General features: G+C 35.6%; 1 long non-coding RNA gene across 1 annotated transcript in view; it reads right to left on the bottom strand.

Moving 5' to 3' along the window:
• The window catches only part of LOC123384602, a 502,068-nt gene extending 482,763 nt beyond the window's left edge, over nt 1-19,305 (bottom strand). Inside the window, exon 1 of the long non-coding RNA XR_006595949.1 lies at nt 18,482-19,305. This is a non-coding gene — a long non-coding RNA (uncharacterized LOC123384602). The remainder of the gene's footprint in view (nt 1-18,481) is intronic.

Raw genomic sequence — 19,305 nt, 5'->3', positions numbered from 1 at the left:
AGAATCCCCAGGAATTCTGACAAAAGCACAATCTGAGATCACCACAGTGAGCCACTGTCTTAGAGGAGTAAGGAACAGTTAACAAAAGGCTGCATATTACTGCAAAGAGGAAAAGTTTTGAGTTATATTTATAGATTTAAAATTTGGTGTTTTTTTAGAGACGAATGAGGGAGATTAGTCCAGAAATGACAAGCAAGAACTAGGAGGAACGCAAACTACTTCCAGGCTAAGGAGGAGGTTTGTGGGAGTTGTTTAAGGGCCTTTGACCAGGGCCTAGCTTCAGGTTATTCAAGTCAGAAAATGAAACCTTTACACAACCTGTTAGAGATATTGCAGGCGATGGCTCTGACAATATGTGAGTTTCAGAGGGCCTAAAATAAGCATGCTAGAAGTTCAAGAGATGTAGATGCTTAGATAAGAAGAAGGAATATACAGAGATACATAGTGACTAGTATAGAAGTACTGAGGGTTTACTGGTAAAGATTTCTGGTATATGGTGGTAACTGGCAAAATAGGTATGAGAGTAAAATATAATCAATCGTATGCCAAAAACTGGCAAGGCTCTAAACATTAATGGTTATGTTTTATGTAGTTTACTTGCCATGAATTAATTGGGCTCTGAATCTTCACTTGACTGGATATTAATATGGAATCTAGGTATGGGGTAATTTTGCCTTGAACATCGAAGTTCTGTTTAGTCACTGGTGGTGGTGGTAGTGATGAAAATGACATGGGTGTGGTATTTTACCAAATTTTCATGGCACTGCAAGTTGTTTACTTGGCATATTCATGCCTCTCAGATGGAAACACTCTCTAGAAGCCTGTCTTCCTAATGGTGTGATTTTAAAAGTACTTAAAACTGGGTATAGGTTAACAATTCTGAAGCCACAATATATGTATACTAGAATTGAAAGATTAAGTAATGACAGATGGCGGGAGCCAGATTTTTCACTGTTGGAGTGGGATGTTACAGGTAAGCAAAGGAAGAAAGCTAGAAAGATCCATATGGTAATACAACAGACTTGGAGACATTAGTATAAACTCATGTTTGAGTTATAATATTCACAGTGAAGTGCATATACGGAGATTACCAGGCACTCATACAATTCCCTGCATCCTCAGCAGACAGGACCCAGAAGCAACAACACCCCTGTAGCAGTGAGCACATCCAGCATATCTTGATTCCCAAAACCATCCTCCAGTAAAATAAACCAGGATTCCTTGGAGAAACGGTTCATTCTAGGACTGGAAGGAGAAATATACAGGATGAGCCTTAACCATCTTATTCTATCAGAAAGTCAGATACAGCTGAAAAAAAAAATCCCCATACTAATGAAGGTAGGTCAAAGTGACATAGGAATCAACTGGATGAGTCTCAATTTCCAAAGCTGGGACAATTTGAGCCACAGAATAATTAAAGTAGCATTAGATCATAACCCAAATACAAAATATATATTCATGAGTGTAGTAAGTTGAATCGTGTCCCGTAAAAGGTATGTTTAAGTCTTGAAAGCTGGTACCCGTAAGTACAACCTTATTTGAAAACAAGGTCTCACAGATGTAAGTAGTTAAAGACCTCAAGATGAAATCACCCTGGATTTAGGGTGGGTCCCATTTCCAACGGCAGCTGTCCTTATAAGAAAAAGAAATATCATGGAGAGACATGAAAGAGATACAGAGAAGGTGATGTGAAGATGGAGGCAGAGACTGGAATGATAAAACTACAAGCCAAGAAGGACCAAGGAATGTCAAGAGCTACCAGAGGTGGAACAGACAAGGAAGGATTCTTCCCTGATGGCCTCAGAGCTACTGTGGGCCTGTCCACAGTTTCGTTTCAATCTTGTGGCCTTGGAAATGTGAGAAAATACACTTCTGTTCTTTTAAAATGCCAAGTCTGTGGAAATTTGTTATAGCAGTCCTGGGAAATGAATGCCATTGTTCCACACTGACATTAATAAATGACTAGATAAAAATACATGAGGGACTCTGGGCAATTATCTTGTGCAAAATGATCCCAAATAATTTATGTAGATATTCCTCCTTTGAAAAGTTGGAGCATAACTCCCCAGCTCCCCACCTGGGACAGTGTATCCAGATCCCCTGAAGTACTCTAAAAAAAAAAAATAGATTGAGTTTCCACAATACCCAGTAAAATCCATGGCTTCAAAGTGAGGATAAATCTAAATGTCGGAGGCTCCGTGTTCTCCCTCTCTCTCTGCATTTTTATTCTGAATACCTTTCAACTCACTTCAGTTATTTTCCAACTCATTACATATACTTCCTTCTTTATTAAGCCACACCTATCACTGAAATTGGTATTTCCACTCCAGCTCCTCAATAAAACTTGTATAGCCTTACGCATTTACCAACACAGCTCTCTGAACATCATATACAGTTTGATTCCACAACATCAAATCAAGATATGCAAATCTTCAGTCTTGGGCACATTCACTTATTGGAATTATAAAACAGAAAATCAAGGTATGCAGCATGTTTTATTAAAAGCCAACTATCTGGGACACCTGGGTGGCTCAGTTGGGTGTCCAACTTCAGCTCAGGTCATGCTCTCACAGTCTGTGGTTCGAGCCCCACGTTGGGCTCTGTGCTGACAGTTCAGAGCCTGGAGCTTGCTTCTGATTCTGTGTCTCCCTCTCTCTGGCCCTCCCCTGCTCATGCTCTGTCTCACTCTCTCTCAAAAATAAACAAACATTTTAAAATTTTTTTTAAAAATAACTAACAGGGCACCTGGGTGGCTCAGTCAATTAAGCGTCTGACTGTGGTTTCAGCTCAGGCAAGCCCCACATCGGGCTCTGTGCTGACAGCAAGGAGCCTCTTGGAATTCTCTCTCTCCACCTCACCCCTCTTACTCTGTCTCTCTCTTAAAAATAAACAAACATTACAAAAAAGCAACTATCAAATACCATCAATTGTTGATATAGAGGAGAGTGAGTGAAAGAGAGATCTACAATTACTATTGCTTTCAAAGTGTCCCATTTGGGGGCAACATTTTCTTCATGTTGCCTGTGTTGTGCCAAGTGAACACATAAAATTAGAAGTACTTTTGAAACTACTACAAAGACATATTTTGAGAAGCTTCCTTTACCACCTTTCAGTTATAAAATATATATAAAAGACAACAAGCTTGATATCCATGGATACATATATAGAGATATAATTTATAAAATATATACATACACTCTACACTACTCTTAATTGATATAAAAATACTGGGTATTAATCAGAATATATTAACTTGTGTTTTATTTTTTTTTTAATTTTTTTTTCAACATTTATTTTTGGGACAGAGAGAGACAGAGCATGAACAGGGGAGGGGCAGAGAGAGAGGGAGACACAGAATCGGAAACAGGCTCCAGGCTCTGAGCCATCAGCCCAGAGCCTGACACGGGGCTCGAACTCCCGGACCGCGAGATCGTGACCTGGCTGAAGTCGGACGCTTAACCGACTGCGCCACCCGGCGCCCCTTAACTTGTGTTTTAGAGATTTGACTGATTCACCAAATTTTATATTAGGTTATCCTATGTCCTCATTCCTAAAAAAATTTTTTTTACATTTATTTATTTTTGAGAGACAGAGCACAAGTGGGGGAGGGACAGAAAGAAGGAGACACAGAATCTGAAGCAGGTTCCAGGCTCTGAGCGGTCAGAACAGAGCCTGGCACAGGGCTCAAACTCACAAACCGTGAGATCATGACCTGAGACGAAGTCAGACGCTTAATCGACTGAGCCACCCAGGAGCCCCAGCTATGTCCTCATTTCTAATTAATATCAGTTAATACTTCCTGGTCTATATTATAACTGCCATTCTATCCATGGCCAAAAATACATTTTCTCACTTAATTTTTAAAAATATTTCAAAGTTCTGGGGTGACTCAGTTACTTGAGCATCTGACTTCAGCTCAGGTCATGATCTCCAGCCCTTCGTCAGGCTCTGTGCTGACAGCTTAGAGCCTGGAGCCTGCTTTGGAGTGTGTGTGTTTGGGGGGGGGGGGCGTGTCTGCCCCTCCCCACTCACTCTCACCCTCTCTTGCATGTGCATGCGCTCTCTCAAAAATAAATGTGTGTGTATATACATATATATTATACATATATATATTATATGTATAATATATATGTATGTATTTCAGGAGCGCCTGGGTGGCTCAGTTGGTTAAGCATCCAACTTTGCCTCAGGTCATGATCTCCTGGTTCACAAGTTTGAGCCCCACTTTGGATTCTGTGCTGACAGCTCAGAGCCTGGAACTTGCTTCAGATTCTGTTTCTCCTTGGCTCTCTGCCCCTCTCCCACTAGTATTGTCTCTTCCTCTCTCTCTCTCTCTCTCTCTCTCTCTCTCTCTCACACACACACACACACACACACACACACACACACACACACACACAAATAAGCTTAAAAAACATTTTAAAAATTAAAGAAAAAATTCCAAAGTTCTAAATTAGTAGTGTTATAATCCTTATTTGTCTTTCTCTCTCTTCATCTCGTTCATTTAAAGTTTATCACATTGGAAGCTACCAAAAGGTCTTTTCCCTATTTATTTTTATAAATAATAGCTTACTTCCTTCCAAGCCCAATTAGCCTAAGACCATCAGGAACAAACCTTTAGACTAAAAAAGTAAAGTGTATTGATCCAATTCAAAGAGGGAGATTTCAATCCAGAGGATCCAATGGCTACCTCACACACAAAAAAGGAAAAATATAATTATAAATGTTTTTTAGGGAAGACTGAAGTTAAATAAAATTTAAATAAAGGAGACTTAAGGCAAAGCAGGCCTGTGTGTAAAGTCACCATCTGGCCTGGATTGCAAAGTGAACTCAAGATCTTTTTTCCTGAAAAACTACAAAGTTAAGGTAAATATGGAAAAGGCTATCCAGAAAATTTTTATCTGAAGCTTTTGCACCTGGGTTATAAATTGAAGTGCTTTTCTCCATGTCAAAGTGACTTATATCCTCCAGCTGAGAATGAAATTATACATTACTGATATCACTTCAAATAGCAAAATTCCTGATGGTCTGAGTTTAGAAAACAAATATTCTCAGTGAGGAAGAAAGCAGTCGTCACCCAAAGAAGGGGATTTTTTGATGACACTTCATAAATGCAGCACTTCCCTAGTTGAAATATGATTTTCTGTTAGCTTTTCACTTGGCTCTGTGTCTACGTTTTGGATCTGTTGAATTAGTGGGCATATATGCATTTCTTCATTGGAGGTAATCTTTAGTTTCTTCTATATGATTAAATTTCACAATTTTACTCATGATGCTTACTAACACAATTTGTTTTTAAGATAGCTTTCTTAAAATAATGTTGTATCTCCAATACTTTTTGAATTTTTATTAAGCCTACATGACATAGACTAAAAGTAAATACATGAACAATTATTGACAGGTGTAAATATTTTTTTTAAAAAGTCAGGAGATAAAATTTTAAATCATCTTATCAGAGTATCATGTGGAAATGTAAATAAAATAGAAATTAGTGACATAAATGACCAGATTAAGAGTCTTTTTTTTTTTTTGCTATTGTTGCCGTTGTCAACTTAGATATTTTTAGGGTGATGAGGAAGGATAAATCAGATACATGAATAATACAAACCCTAACCCAGTCTACTTAAAAAAATACAATGTTAGTAAGGCTTAAAGAATCTTGACCAGCTATCTACACTAAAAAGTTTCATTCAATTTTCAAGTTTGTATTACCACTTCAACTCATTCTATTTAATAGAAACAGAATGAAATTCAATGATGGAAAGTACTAGGAAAGGTGAAAATGAATATGTAAAATCCAGAATATGTGTATAACTGGCATTGTGGTAGTGCTAATTATACATTAATCTTCTTAATCCATTTGCTTGAGAAGAAAATTGGAGATTTGAAGTAATTATTTCAAGTCCTCAAAGGAGAAACCTCTCATTCTGTCTCTATTAAGGACAAAGCTACATAGGAAACTTGTATTAATAATACAACCTACCGAACCTCGTATCATAAAATATTTGTTCATTTCTCTAATTAAGAACTTGACTTTACAAAGTTAATTTCTTTTTATAGCATTTCATTAGGACTCATCAAATAAGTAGTTATCTTGCACCATTTGGAGGAATAACAAAAGTTCAATTTCGAGATTAGACTCACGTTCCTGCTATTCATCTTATGGAGAATATTTTCTGACATGTATTAATATTCAAAGTAACAGTTGTGCTTTAATATTTATTACTACAGCAATTTTACAATTATGTACTTTTTTATATTTGTCATTGATAATTTTTAACCTTTTCTCTTTTCCCTCTGACTACTGTATCAACATCTCAAAATAGAATTCTGAGCATAAATTTAGTCATGAAGTGTTTGAGGTGTTTCTGAAAACTTGTTGAACACACAGAAAATAATATTTAATTGTGTCAGGGAGAATGCCATTGCACCAAACCATTAATTTTGGATGGACCCTTTTTTATTTTTTTTAACCTAGATACATCGGTGTCCTATTTGAAAATTATATAAGGCTCAGTCATGTTATGCTATTTGAACCCTAAGTTTATTCTATAGCCCTGTTCTGTCAGTAGATTCAGCCAAACTATAAATAAAAGTCATTAAGAAAAAAAAGAAAATCAAAACATTAATAACCTAAAAATATCCATCTACCCTCTGTAGACACTCATTCTAATTATTCTTTTTGTGTTATTAGGAAAAAAATGAGGACATATATGCATATGTTCTTATTTTATTTTTCTTATGCAAACTGTACCCTACTATATATACACTTTTGCTCTTGCTATTTTCAGTCAGCAATACATTCCGGATATAATTTAATGTTAGTTAACAGAGACTGTTGTCAATGTTTTTTATAATTACAATAGACTTTATTGTCTTTCTGAAGCATGGTTTATTCAATTAAGTATGCATGGAACACAGATCACTTACACATTTCCTAACTATAAACAATGGCTGAATGAATAATTACTACATATAAGTTAAAGGACTGTTGCATGTGTATTTGGAAAATAATTTCCTATAAATCGGATTGCAGGTTCAAAGGTAAACATATGTATTTCCACTACATATTGGCAAATTTCCTTCATTAAGGGTTGTATAAACAATCCCAGAATTAACTCAGGAGAGTGTCTGTTTTCCCACAGCTTCTCCAAGATAAGCCTTTATTTTTCTAGTCAAGTTTTTCATTGTTTAGGGTATTTTTTTTCAATTTTTTAGTATTTTTGAGAGAGAAAGAAAGAGAGAGAGACAGAGTGCAAGGAGGGGAGGGGCAGAGAGAAAGGGAGGCTCCAGGCCTGAGCTGTCAGCACAGAGCCCGACGACGTGGAGCTCAAACCCACAAACCCCAAGATCATGACCTGAAGCAAAGTTGGATGCTCAACCAACTGAGCCACCCAGGCACCCTAAAAGGATAGTTTTCATTACATTTCCATTATATTTCCTTAACCTTTTGTAAACTGCCTCTTCATGTATTTGCTTATTCATTTTGTATTTTGGGTTATTTCCCCTCAATTCTACTGTTATGTATATATTTGCTAGTATTAAACCTAAATTAGCTCTGATTATCTTATCTATGTGACAGTGCAACTTTAATGTAGATGCTTTATGTTTTTAATCCCTTCCCCTCATATTCTTTTCAATTATGTACTATATATGGTTATTATTTTCAAAGAACTTCAGTATGAACTTTTGTATGTACACAATTTTGTTTGTATTTTTACCAGAATTATATTAACTATACAAATTAACTTAGAACTGACATCTTTAGAATAGTTAATCCTTTATGCAAAAATTAGAGATGCCTTTCTATATGTTGAAAGTCTACCCTTTGGTCTTTTTCCTATGTTTTTATATCTTCCTCATAAAGACCTTGTCCATCTATTTTAGGTTTATTTCTAAGGATTTTTGTTTCTCGTTGGGTATTATAAATACAGTTTTTATTTCAACAAGTTTATCTTCTAGCTGGTTATTATATGGGTCTATGTGAACCTAATTTATATTAATTTTTTGACCTTCTACCTTAGCTGTTTGTTTCTTGTGTTATACATATAATTGGTTCTCAAATTCAATGTTTTATATCATCTGAAAATAGAATTATATCTCTTTTCTTATTCTAAAACTCTGATATTTCTTGTCTAATTGCAGTAATACCTCCAGTAGTGTTCACTGTAGAAGTAATGGACATTCTTGTTTTGTACCTAGTCTTAGTAGAGGTATCACTTGTTTTTCAACTATAATCAAGATTCAGGCATTAGAAATATGTTTTATACTGTTAAGGAAAGATTTTTCAATTCCTATTCCCTGAATGTTACTATTAACAATGTGTATTTAATTATTTAGAGTCTTTTTTCTATGGAAAACATGTAAGTTGTGTCTTTCTTAATGATTTTTTTATTGTGGTAAAATACACATAACATAAAATGTACCATTTTAACTTTTTTAGTGTACAATTTGGTAGCATTAAATACACTCACATTAATATGCAACTATCATCACCATCCATCTCTAGAACTTTTTCATCTTCCCAAGCCAAAACTCTGTATCCAAACACTAACTTCTCATTCCCTCATTCTTCCAGTCCCTGGCACCCATCATTCTACTTTCTGCCTCAATGAATTTGACTATTTCATATACTTTTAAGTATATAAGTAGAATCATACAATATTTGCCCTTTTGTGAAAGGCTAATTTTACTTAGAATAATGTTTTCAAGATTCATCCAAGTTGAAGCATGTCAGATTTTCCTTCCTTTTTCAAGGCTGAATAATATTTAATTGTATGTATATGTCACATTTTGTTTATGACAGGAGACCATTAATGGACACTTGAGTTTCTTCCACAACTTCTATAAACATGGGTGTACAATTAGCTATTCAACTTCCTGTTTTTATTTCTTTAGGGCATGAACACAGAAGTATACTTACTGGATCATATAATAATTCTATGTTAGTTTTTTTCAGGAATCACCATACTTTTTCCACAGTGGCTGCACCACATTACGTTTCCACCAACTATGGCAAAGTTTCCAACTTCTCCAAATTCTTGCCAATACTTGTTTTCTGTTTTTCCCTTTTTTTTTTTTGTGTTGTTTTCAATAGTAGCCATCCTAATAGGTGTGAGGTGTTATCTCACTGTGGTTTTGAAGTAGACTTTCTTTACACTACTATTATGATATAATCATATAATATAATATATAATATATATTATATATTATAGTAATAGAGGTACTAATATTAAAACAACATTGAACTGTTAAGAAAATCTTTAATCATGATAAAGTGAGATTTACTCTATGTAGTATAAGATTTTGTTTCACAATATTTTATTTATTAATTTTCGATTTTAAATATGTTTTAGCTGAAATTTGAATCCATCTGCTATAGCTGATGTAAAGAAATGTTTCTTGCTGACAGGAAAAATTAGCAAAACAATAAGAAAATCTTTTCTCTCATCTGCTCCTATATGGTTTCTCCCTTATCTCCCTATTGATATAAACTCCAGGAAGCCACCTCACAATATCCTAGCCTCAGTGTCACAGAATAGGGAACAGAAGCTTGGGCTTGGGTCTGGAGGCCTTTTCTAAAAATATGTATTTACTGTGCTACATTGTTTAATATTAATTGCGCTTGATCAAAAAAGATATTCCTAGTATCTGTATTTCTTCTAAGTTGCTAATGTTCTATAATTACTGTGCGATTAATATTTACATGTACAATAAAAAGTAAGAAATAGTTTATGGTGCTGCAGTTTACAAGTTTGCTGCTGAAATTAACAAGTTTATACTCAATATCTTATTAATTGCTCATTACCTCCATTGCACTAAAATTTTTATTAAAATTATTTTGATGTTGCTAAGACTTATCTTTCACTGTATGTCCAAATGAATTGCTACTATTTCACAATTATATTGAAAAAGAGAAAATTTCTCTGCATGAAGCATTAACAATGTTACAAGTTTACTTCATAGAGCAAAAATAGAAATAGCCTGCCTTTTATCAACTGCAAATGTCCTATGTTCCTTTTCATGCTATTTCTTTTTCATTAAAGTAAATTTTGTTTGATTCTTTGCAAAAATCAGTTTTCTTCCAATCCTTTTACTGAAGGTCAAAATGTTCAGGCTTTATCTGAATTTCTTGCAAATTTTATGAATAGCAATTCAATTTTAGTCATTTTCAGTGGGCAAAGTAAAGAATACTAAGAAAAATTCTCAACTATTTAGAATTAAATTATACTCTAACCGCAATTTAACAGATTTTAGACTTCTGCCACTACTTAACCTGTATAAAAACAAGTCTTCACATTTTCTGTGGTATTTCTGATTTCTTTAGTTTTCTAAGAATTACATCTACATTTTCAAAGTTAAAAATGAAAAGATTTTCAATTTTTCTCTAGAAGTAAAAACACTCCCAAATGTTGTTTCTTTATTACTTATAATAGAGCCTAAAATAACAACAACAAAAAATAGACACAAAGAAATAGAAGGCATGTGAATCACACTTAGTATTTACATTTAAAATCACGCTTCATCCCTGCATTTAAGGAAAATATTCACGTTTAAATAACCTGATTTCTAAGTTTCTTATATGTCAATTATTCAAATAACTGCTTTAAAATGTGTTCAATTACAATTGTCAATAAAAAATGATTAATTTAAATTAAGGATTACTTGATGAGTGTTTAATGAAAGCAGAATTTAAAGAGCTGTGTACAGGTTTAAACCATCACAGGGATTTGATGAAACACTCTGGAAGTGGCTTTAGTAAGAAGCCATTATACCCACAGGCCTGAAGGGAAAAGGGAAGACAATGGTGTTACCAGATTTTGTGGGTCCAAAGGCAAGTGACCATGTGACATTAATCAAACACAGTAATTGCTAGAATAATGACAATGCAGGGAACAAGAATATATCTCTAATGTATTTCTCCATCTGTCTTCTAGCATCCTGTTGAGGTTTTTTGCAATGCTGAACCCAACGGAAAATCAGAGGGTAAGGAAATCTACCATGGTAAGGTAATGTGCAGCGACTAGATTCAAACATAGGCATTTCATTCTGAGTGTTGTTAGTGTAAATGGCATTGGACTTCTAATTTCAAATTCTATGTTGATCATTGTTGGTATATAGGAAAGTGAGTGCCTTCACTTAGTCCCTTAAATCTATGCATCTACTGTGATTATATCATAAAGCCATCTTTATTGCTCAAAAATACATTGCCTACGCTGTGTAGTGCACCTTTAATTTCACTTTGCTAGAAATGCCATAAAGTAAGATCATTTTTGGCATACTGACTGCAGAAGTTTCTTCAATTCTCCATTCCTCATGTTCAACCCTTTGCAAGGTAAAATTACTTTCATACCATCACATGGTAGAGGTAATTTTCTTCTCTGAATTTAGGCTATCCTCATGTCCTGCTTTGCCCAAGAGAATGTGATGCAAACGCCATTGTGTCTGATTTGAGCCTAGACTTCAAGAGGCCTGGTGCATTTTCTCTAACTTTTCCTCATGAGGAACATAATCACTCCAGTAGAACCAGTAGAAAGCAGAATCACTTCACTCCTATGATGAAGGAAGATGTGAGATCACACAGAGGAGAGCCAAATTCTCCTGCCAAACTATCTTAGATCATCAGCCTGATCAGCCTGCCTATTCCCAATTATAGCCGCACTACATTCAGTATAGTGTTCAACAACCAATCTGCCACTCAGCACAAATATATGAGTAAGCCAAGCTAACCAGAATAACCATCCAGTTGATCCATACAATTGTGAGAAATAATAGTTTCATATTGTTTAAAGCTACTAAGTTTTGTGGTACATGGTGCGCAACAAAGTTCACCAGCTTCTACTCTATAATGATTTTGGTTTTACGGAGGGAAATTAATAATCAAAGATCTTAAGTACAAAAAAAATCATACATTTAAGAGATAGGGTATTTTTACTGCAAAATACAACTCTTTCATTAAGGCACATTGCATAAATGTAGAAGGTTATGTATAAATGTATAACACTTATATATAACAATGAAGCATCATGGCTCAAACTGAAATAATTATTGTCTCAATCATTACAGTGTAAACATTATCTTTGTTATAACATTACTGCTAAAGAGTATTTTTACTGGTTACTTAATTCCAAACTGGCAATTATTTTAAACCAGCTCACTGGGGCGCCTGGGTGGCGCAGTCGGTTAAGCGTCCGACTTCAGCCAGGTCACGATCTCATGGTCCGTGAGTTCGAGCCCCGCGTCGGGCTCTGGGCTGATGGCTCAGAGCCTGGAGCCTGTTTCCGATTCTGTGTCTCCCTCTTGCTCTGCCCCTCCCCCGTTCATGCTCTGTCTCTCTCTGTCCCAAAAATAAATAAATGTTGAAAAAAAAAAATTTAAACCAGCTCATTGAATATAGTATTCCATAGTCTTCTGGCTAGTATTTTTTATGACAAGTGAGTCTTCCTATACCTTTGAAAGTAAAGTTTTCTTCTTTCTCAGTTTTTTAAAAGTTTTTCTCTTAGGGCACCTCGGTGGCTCAGTCAGTTAAATGTCTGACTTCAGCTCAGGTCATGATTTCACAGCTCTTGAGTTCCAGCCCTCCATCATCAGGCTCTATGCTGACACCTCAGAGCCTTGAGCCTGCTACGGATTCTGTGTTTCCCTCTCTCTGTACCCCTCCCCTGCTCACACTGTGTCTCGCTTTCTCTCAAAAACAAACATTAAAACATTTTTTTAAATTTTTGTTTGCTTTCATATTGTTGTCTTATTTTGTATACATGAGCATTATTTTTGTTTCTTTAACTTAATGTTAATAAATAATGCTCTCCAGGTGTAAACTGTCTCCAAATGCTGGACTTGCATATCTATACTTCAATTTCTGAGTTTTGTCCCCTTAATACTGTACAACCTTGTATAATTATAAGATAACTTTAAGCAAAGATTTTCTAGTTTTGGTTTGTTTGGTTTGGTTTTTATAATTGCTCTCAGATTTGTTCCACATGTCTTTAATCAAATCGGTGGTTTCTATTACTAATTTTGTAATTTTAATTATAAAATATTCACTATATTCATTTGTATACTCTAATGAAGTACATATAAGATATATAGAATTATAAAGCAAACTATGTACCATTCATCCAGCTTAAGAAATAGAATTTGGTTTTTGTTTTCCTTCCAACTGCATAACTAGTCCTCTCTTTCCTACTCTAAGATAACTAAGATAAACACTATTCTGAATGCTGTTCTTATTTCTTTTTTTTTTTTTTAGTATTACAGCTCTGCTTCATATTGGTGTTTCCTTCAGACACATATTACTAAGTTGTACATGTCTTGGAACTTTGCATGAATAGCATCCTATTGTAGTAGAACTATGGCACAAACAGGTGTCCAAACGAGAATCCTTAAAGCCTGGAGAAAGGAACTTTGCAGATGTGATTAAAGTTACAATGGGCAAGTTAACACAGAATATCCTGGTAGGCCAAATTTAATTGTTAGTGCTTGGAAGCAGTCCTTTCCCTACAATGGTGAAAGATGTGATGAGATAAAGGTAAGTAAGCTGTTATACTCCTACCTACAAAAATGGAAAAAGGATTATGAGCCATGGAATGAGGCAATCTCCAGAAGCTGGAAAAAGCAACAAAATAGATTCTCCTTTGGTGCATTCAGAGATTCTTATAGCCCTGCAGATTCTTTGATTTTAATACAGTTAAGAATTTTAACTGTGCAGAAATTTCTAACCAAAAGAACTGTGAGATAACTAGTGTTGTTTTAATTCACTAAGCTTGTTGTAATTTGTTATGACAGCAAAAGACAAGTAATACACCTACTTTACATATTCTTTCACAGCTTGTTCTTTTCATTCAAGATTTTTTATAGGCACCCATGTTACAACACAACTACCATATTTCATTGTTTTTTATACTGATGTATTCTATTCTATTGCATGAATATACCACAATTTACTTATCAATTTTCTTATTAATGGTTACTTTAACATTTTCTTTTTAAATGGCTATTATAATCAGCAAACCCACTTCTGGGTATTTATCCAAAAACCCTAAAATCTGGATCTTGAAGATATATTTGCACACATATGTTTATTGCAGCACTGTTCACAATAGCCAAGATATGGGAATAATCTAGATATCCACCAATGGATTAAAGGTAAAGAAAATGTGGCATACTGTGGAATATTAATCAACCTTAAAAAGGAAAAAAATCCTGACATATGCAGCAACATGGATGAACCTAGGTAACATTATGCTAGTGAAATAAGCCAAATATTGCACTTACATGAGATATTCGTATAACAGAGTCAAATTCATAGAAGCAGAGAATAGAACAGTGGTTACTAGGAGCTGGGGAGAGGCGGTAATGGGAAATTGCTATTCAATGATTATACAGTTTGGTTATGCGAGATGAATAAGTTCTAGAGATCTACCATACAATATCATACCTATAGTTAATGATAGTACATTTACACTTAAAATTTTGGTAAGAGAGGGGTGCCTGGGTGGCTCAGTTAAGCATCTGATTCTTGACTTTGGCTCAGGTCATGATCTCATGTTTTGTGAGTTCAAGCCCCATGTCAGGCTCCACACTAACAGCGTGGAGTCTGCTTGGGATCTTCTCTCCCCCTCTCTCTCTGCCCCTCTTCTGCTTGCTCTCTCTCTGTCTCAAAATAAATAAGTAAACTTTTTAAAAATTTGGTAAGAGAATAGATCTTGTATTAAAAGTTCTCACCAAAATAAAAGAAATTCAATTAAAGCAGTTGAAAACATACATTATGTATTTCATGGTGCAGATAAGCAAGAATTCCAACCCTTCAAGGTATATATCAGTAAGTCATTTTGCCCAGCCATAGTATAAGCATTACAAAGGTTTACATATTAAATATGAAAGCAGAAATACACAGAATTAAAAGCAAACATAAAACAAAAACAAAGACAGAGGTTGCTCACTGTAAAGCTTTATAAAGTAAGAACTGCTAATCATAATAAAGAGGATAAAATATTATTTAGAAATAAAAAATGGAAATTTCACTCATTAAAATCTTAAATACATATATAGGAAAATATTCACAAGCATGCTACATTTTTTCAAGAATGCAAGGTTAGCTAATGCTTGACAGTTAGTGCAGTTAAGCACAATAACAGGAAAAAAATTATCATCTTAAGATATGCAGAAAAATATCGTAAAATCAACAGTGATTCACAAAAATTACTTTACAACTTTGGAATTAAAAGTAGAGGAAGAAGATTTAAAGTAACTGGCCAAAGTCTATTATTTTTTAATGAGGTGATAATGCTAGGAAAAAAGGAAAGTCAAGCAATTGGGTAAATAGCTTTGTCAACTAAACCTCCTTTGAGTAAGCAGATTAATGATATTCTCGAGAAAGCAGAAATCATGTCTCTGGAACACCCTTAGCAGTGTTGCTGGCCAAGGATTTTCTAGAGTAAACAGAACATCAGATCTATGAGGTATGGCTTCTCAAGATAGCCATATAGACAAGTCCCAGAGTTATAAAACAGTCACGTAATTTAAATCTCCCAAAATATTCTTAAATAAATATTAAGAAAAAAATGATAGAAGTTGATTGTTGTATTAGTTTCCTATGGCAGCTGTGGCAAATTGTCACAATCTTGGTGGCTTAACTATGACAGAAAGTTATTCTCTCATAGCTCCTGAGGCTAAAATTCCAAAATCTGTATCACTGTGCTAAAATCAGTGTGTATCAGCAGGGCCACGGTCCATTCTGAGACTTTAAGTGGCTGCCCTGGTGGCTTTGCCTATGGTCACATCATTCCAATCTGTATCTCTGTGGTCACACTGTCTCTTCCTATTCTTCTGATCTTATGGAATCTTCTACTGCCTCCCTTATAAGGATGCAAGTAATTGAAGTTAGTAAGTATCCAGATAATCCACAATAATGTCTTCATCTCAAAGTCCTTAATGTAATTATCTCTTCAGTACTCTTCCCCCATATAAAATAATATTCACAGGTCCCAAGGATCTAGGCATAAATATTGTTTGGAAGGCCACTATTCAGTCTACCATAGTGAGCTTATTTCATTATTACAAATCTTCTGATATAAAAAAGCCATCTCCAAAGACACTGGGTTATATCCATATGTACAAAACGAAACAACTATCTAACAGCATTCAGAAATATTCAGGTGGAGTTATCAAACATAAAAAAATTAATGTATTAAAATTTCTAGATGATTTTACACACACACACACACATACACACACCCCAACCCCTCCGATAGGGAAAGCAAAAGCTCTTTTAACAGTCACCAAACCCAACAATCCTAAGAGAAAAGATTTACAAAGAAGATTTCCATCACAGTGAGAACATCTGCTTATTAGAAGGAACCTTTGAGTTAGAAAGCAAACCACAGAATGGAAAATTACATTTAAAATATATAACTAAGAACATCTATGGTTTTCATATCCAGTATATATAAAGAAAGCACAAATTAGTAAAAGAAAATCACCCAACTTGCTATATAAATGGTCAAAATATTTAAGCAGGCAATTAAAAAAAGATATACAAATAAGCAATAAACTCATTTATGGAAAGATGCTAAACCATATTGCTCATCATAGAAATGCCAAGTGAAACAATCACCACCACAGCTCTGCATGGCTAAAATATAAAAGCCCAAGAATACCAAATGGTAACAAAGAAATGAAGCAATCAGAACTCTCAGACACTACTTCTGAGAGTAGAAAATGTTTTTACCATATCTACTAAAGCTCAACATACACATGCAATATGACAAGCACTTGTACCCTGGGATGTATACCTCACAGGGTTGCATGCACACACATATCAAATTCATGCAATTGTCCCAAACTAAAACAAATCCAAATGCCTGCTATATATGAAATAAAAAGACTGTGTTTATTAATTCTAAAGAATACTATGGAACAATGTAAACAAAGGAAATTCAACTACCAGGAAGAACAAATAAAGGGATCTCACAAACAATAATGAATGAGAAAAAGTAACACAAAATCATATACACTCTATGGTCCATTTATATAAAATTACAAAACCAGGCAAAACTAGCAATGTATGTTAAAAAGAGAAAACAGCACTAGCACTTACCCTTGAAAAGATACTTTAGAGAGTGACCAAGTGGCACATGACAGGAGCTCTGAGCTTTAATGTACGGTCTATTAAAGTCGTGAAAGCAATTTGTATCCGCATACGATGCATGCAATTTACCGCATGTATGCTATACTTAAATGTTAAAGAGGAATTTCATTTGATTTTATTTAACATTTCTGATAGTATTTTAGTAGGAGGAATTTGCAGCATATTTATTTTGGCATTCACCCATTTAATAACACAATAAAGACATTAAAGCAACACATTTTTATTAAAACCTAGAAGGTAAAATGCTTTACCTCTCTTTCCTTCTGTCTGAAACACACACAATTTTTTGTTTATCCCCTCCAGAAATGGATTGTTTTTTACCATTTTTGCAAATTCTCTTCAAGATAAGGGTGAAAAGAAACACTTGAGGGAGTAATTACAGGAAAAAAAAATCTCAATTTTGCAGCAAGGTAATTTATAATCTTAATTAACTTAACATTTTCATAATGTTTCTATTGATTTCAGCCTAGGCTCTCAAAAGCATAACACATAATAGTGGTCCTAATTTACTTGCATATTTACATTTAACAAAAATATAATATGCCTAACCTTATATCACTCGGTAAATAGTCATGTTTGATTTTTATTTCCATGCATTATACTCTTCCAGGTAAAAATTCATTAAATGGGATTGTTAGTTTCAATTATCCTGATGTGCGCCAAATTGAAGCTTGCTTTTCATTTACTTTTAAAACCACAAAACATGAAAGGGAAAATATATTCTTGAAGTAATATTCAGAATAATTGAGTGAACACAGAATATTACTTTATGCTTGTAAGGCACTACAAATAAATTTAAATTCATTTTTAACATAGCATAATGTAGTTCAATTACTGCAGTCAGGACTAAGATGGGGACAAAGGAAGCAGCAAACAATTTAAAATGTTAAACTACACACACACACAATCACAGAAGCCTTTACAAAGCACAATTCTCTCAGCGCCTAAGTCTCTGGAATGAAGTTAACCTATCCCAGAAAGGCACTTTTTCTCAGAAGCATAAGGAATGCTAGTTTGTATTTTCACATTCTTTTACGGGCCAGAACTGTTCTGTAATCTTTCTTTCTTCCTCAATCAAATGTTTGAGATAAATAGGTACTGTCTTTCCTTCGTGGAAGGGCCACCAAGACACTGAAGTAAAAACTTTTAGTAGTGCCAAGTGTTTAAACTGGAATTCCAGCCTCAGGATATTTAATCCTGAGCCCTTCCTGCTTTTTTTTTTTTTTAATCACAGGTTTTCTTTGGCGAGTTATTCATAAATGCCCAATTTGTTCACATTTCTGTCTTTGTGTGAAATCTGTCTGAAAGAGATTAATGACGAAAGCCGCCTACCTCAAGATCCGGGAGAGGTCCTCTACTGCGCACAGCGTCCTCGAGAGAAAAGCCGGGAAACTGACCAAGGCCGCGCCTCAGACCGTAAGGACCACCGAGGCAAGGGCAGCCCACCGGCCACAGGTAGGAGGGGGCCGCCTACGCAGCTCCCTTCCTTGCATCAGCCCCAGCAGGTCTGTCTGTGCTTCTCTTCCTCCTGCCAGGGGCCTGCCTTCTCTCACAGACTCGAGGGTGAGACCCTCACTGGGTCTCACTCTCCACTGGCTCTGGGTGGCAAGAAAACCCCCGTGTGGAGCCCTCCAGGTTGCGGTCCTGGCCCTGCTCTCACTCAGGTTGTGGGGAAAGCTGGTGCCGGTTTAGCTCCACTCTGGACTTCGCTGAGGCCGCTCTCACCCGCGCGCTGTGGGGAAGCGCTTCCCGCCAGGCGACTGAGGGAGTTGTTGCAGGACGCCATCAGGAGCACGTGACTGCCGGTTGCTCCCCGAGCTAGATCCGGGCAATTTGAGGCTCCTCCCCGCCAGTTTCCCCAGTGAAAGCTGCTTTGAAGGGCTTAGCGTTCCTTGAGAGAGCAAAGTGTTGTCGAGACCATCTGGAGGATGCACGTGGCTGCTCCAGGTTAAGGCCACTGTGTAAACTGTTGAGATTCTGGCAGGTGGTCGGAAGATCTACTCACCCAAGCTTGTTACTGCCACTTACTAGTCTAGAATGATCTGCCCCTTGCCTGGGTCTCTCTCTGCCCGCCTCGTGTGGAGGCCAGGTTGTGAACCCTGACAGAGTCTCCTCATGTTGTCCCTCACCAGCAGGGAATGAGGTCAGGCAGATGG

Source organism: Felis catus, chromosome A1 (assembly GCF_018350175.1).
Source record: "Felis catus isolate Fca126 chromosome A1, F.catus_Fca126_mat1.0, whole genome shotgun sequence".
Taxonomy (NCBI): domain Eukaryota; kingdom Metazoa; phylum Chordata; class Mammalia; order Carnivora; family Felidae; genus Felis; species Felis catus.
This window is presented reverse-complemented; position numbering and strand designations above follow the sequence as displayed.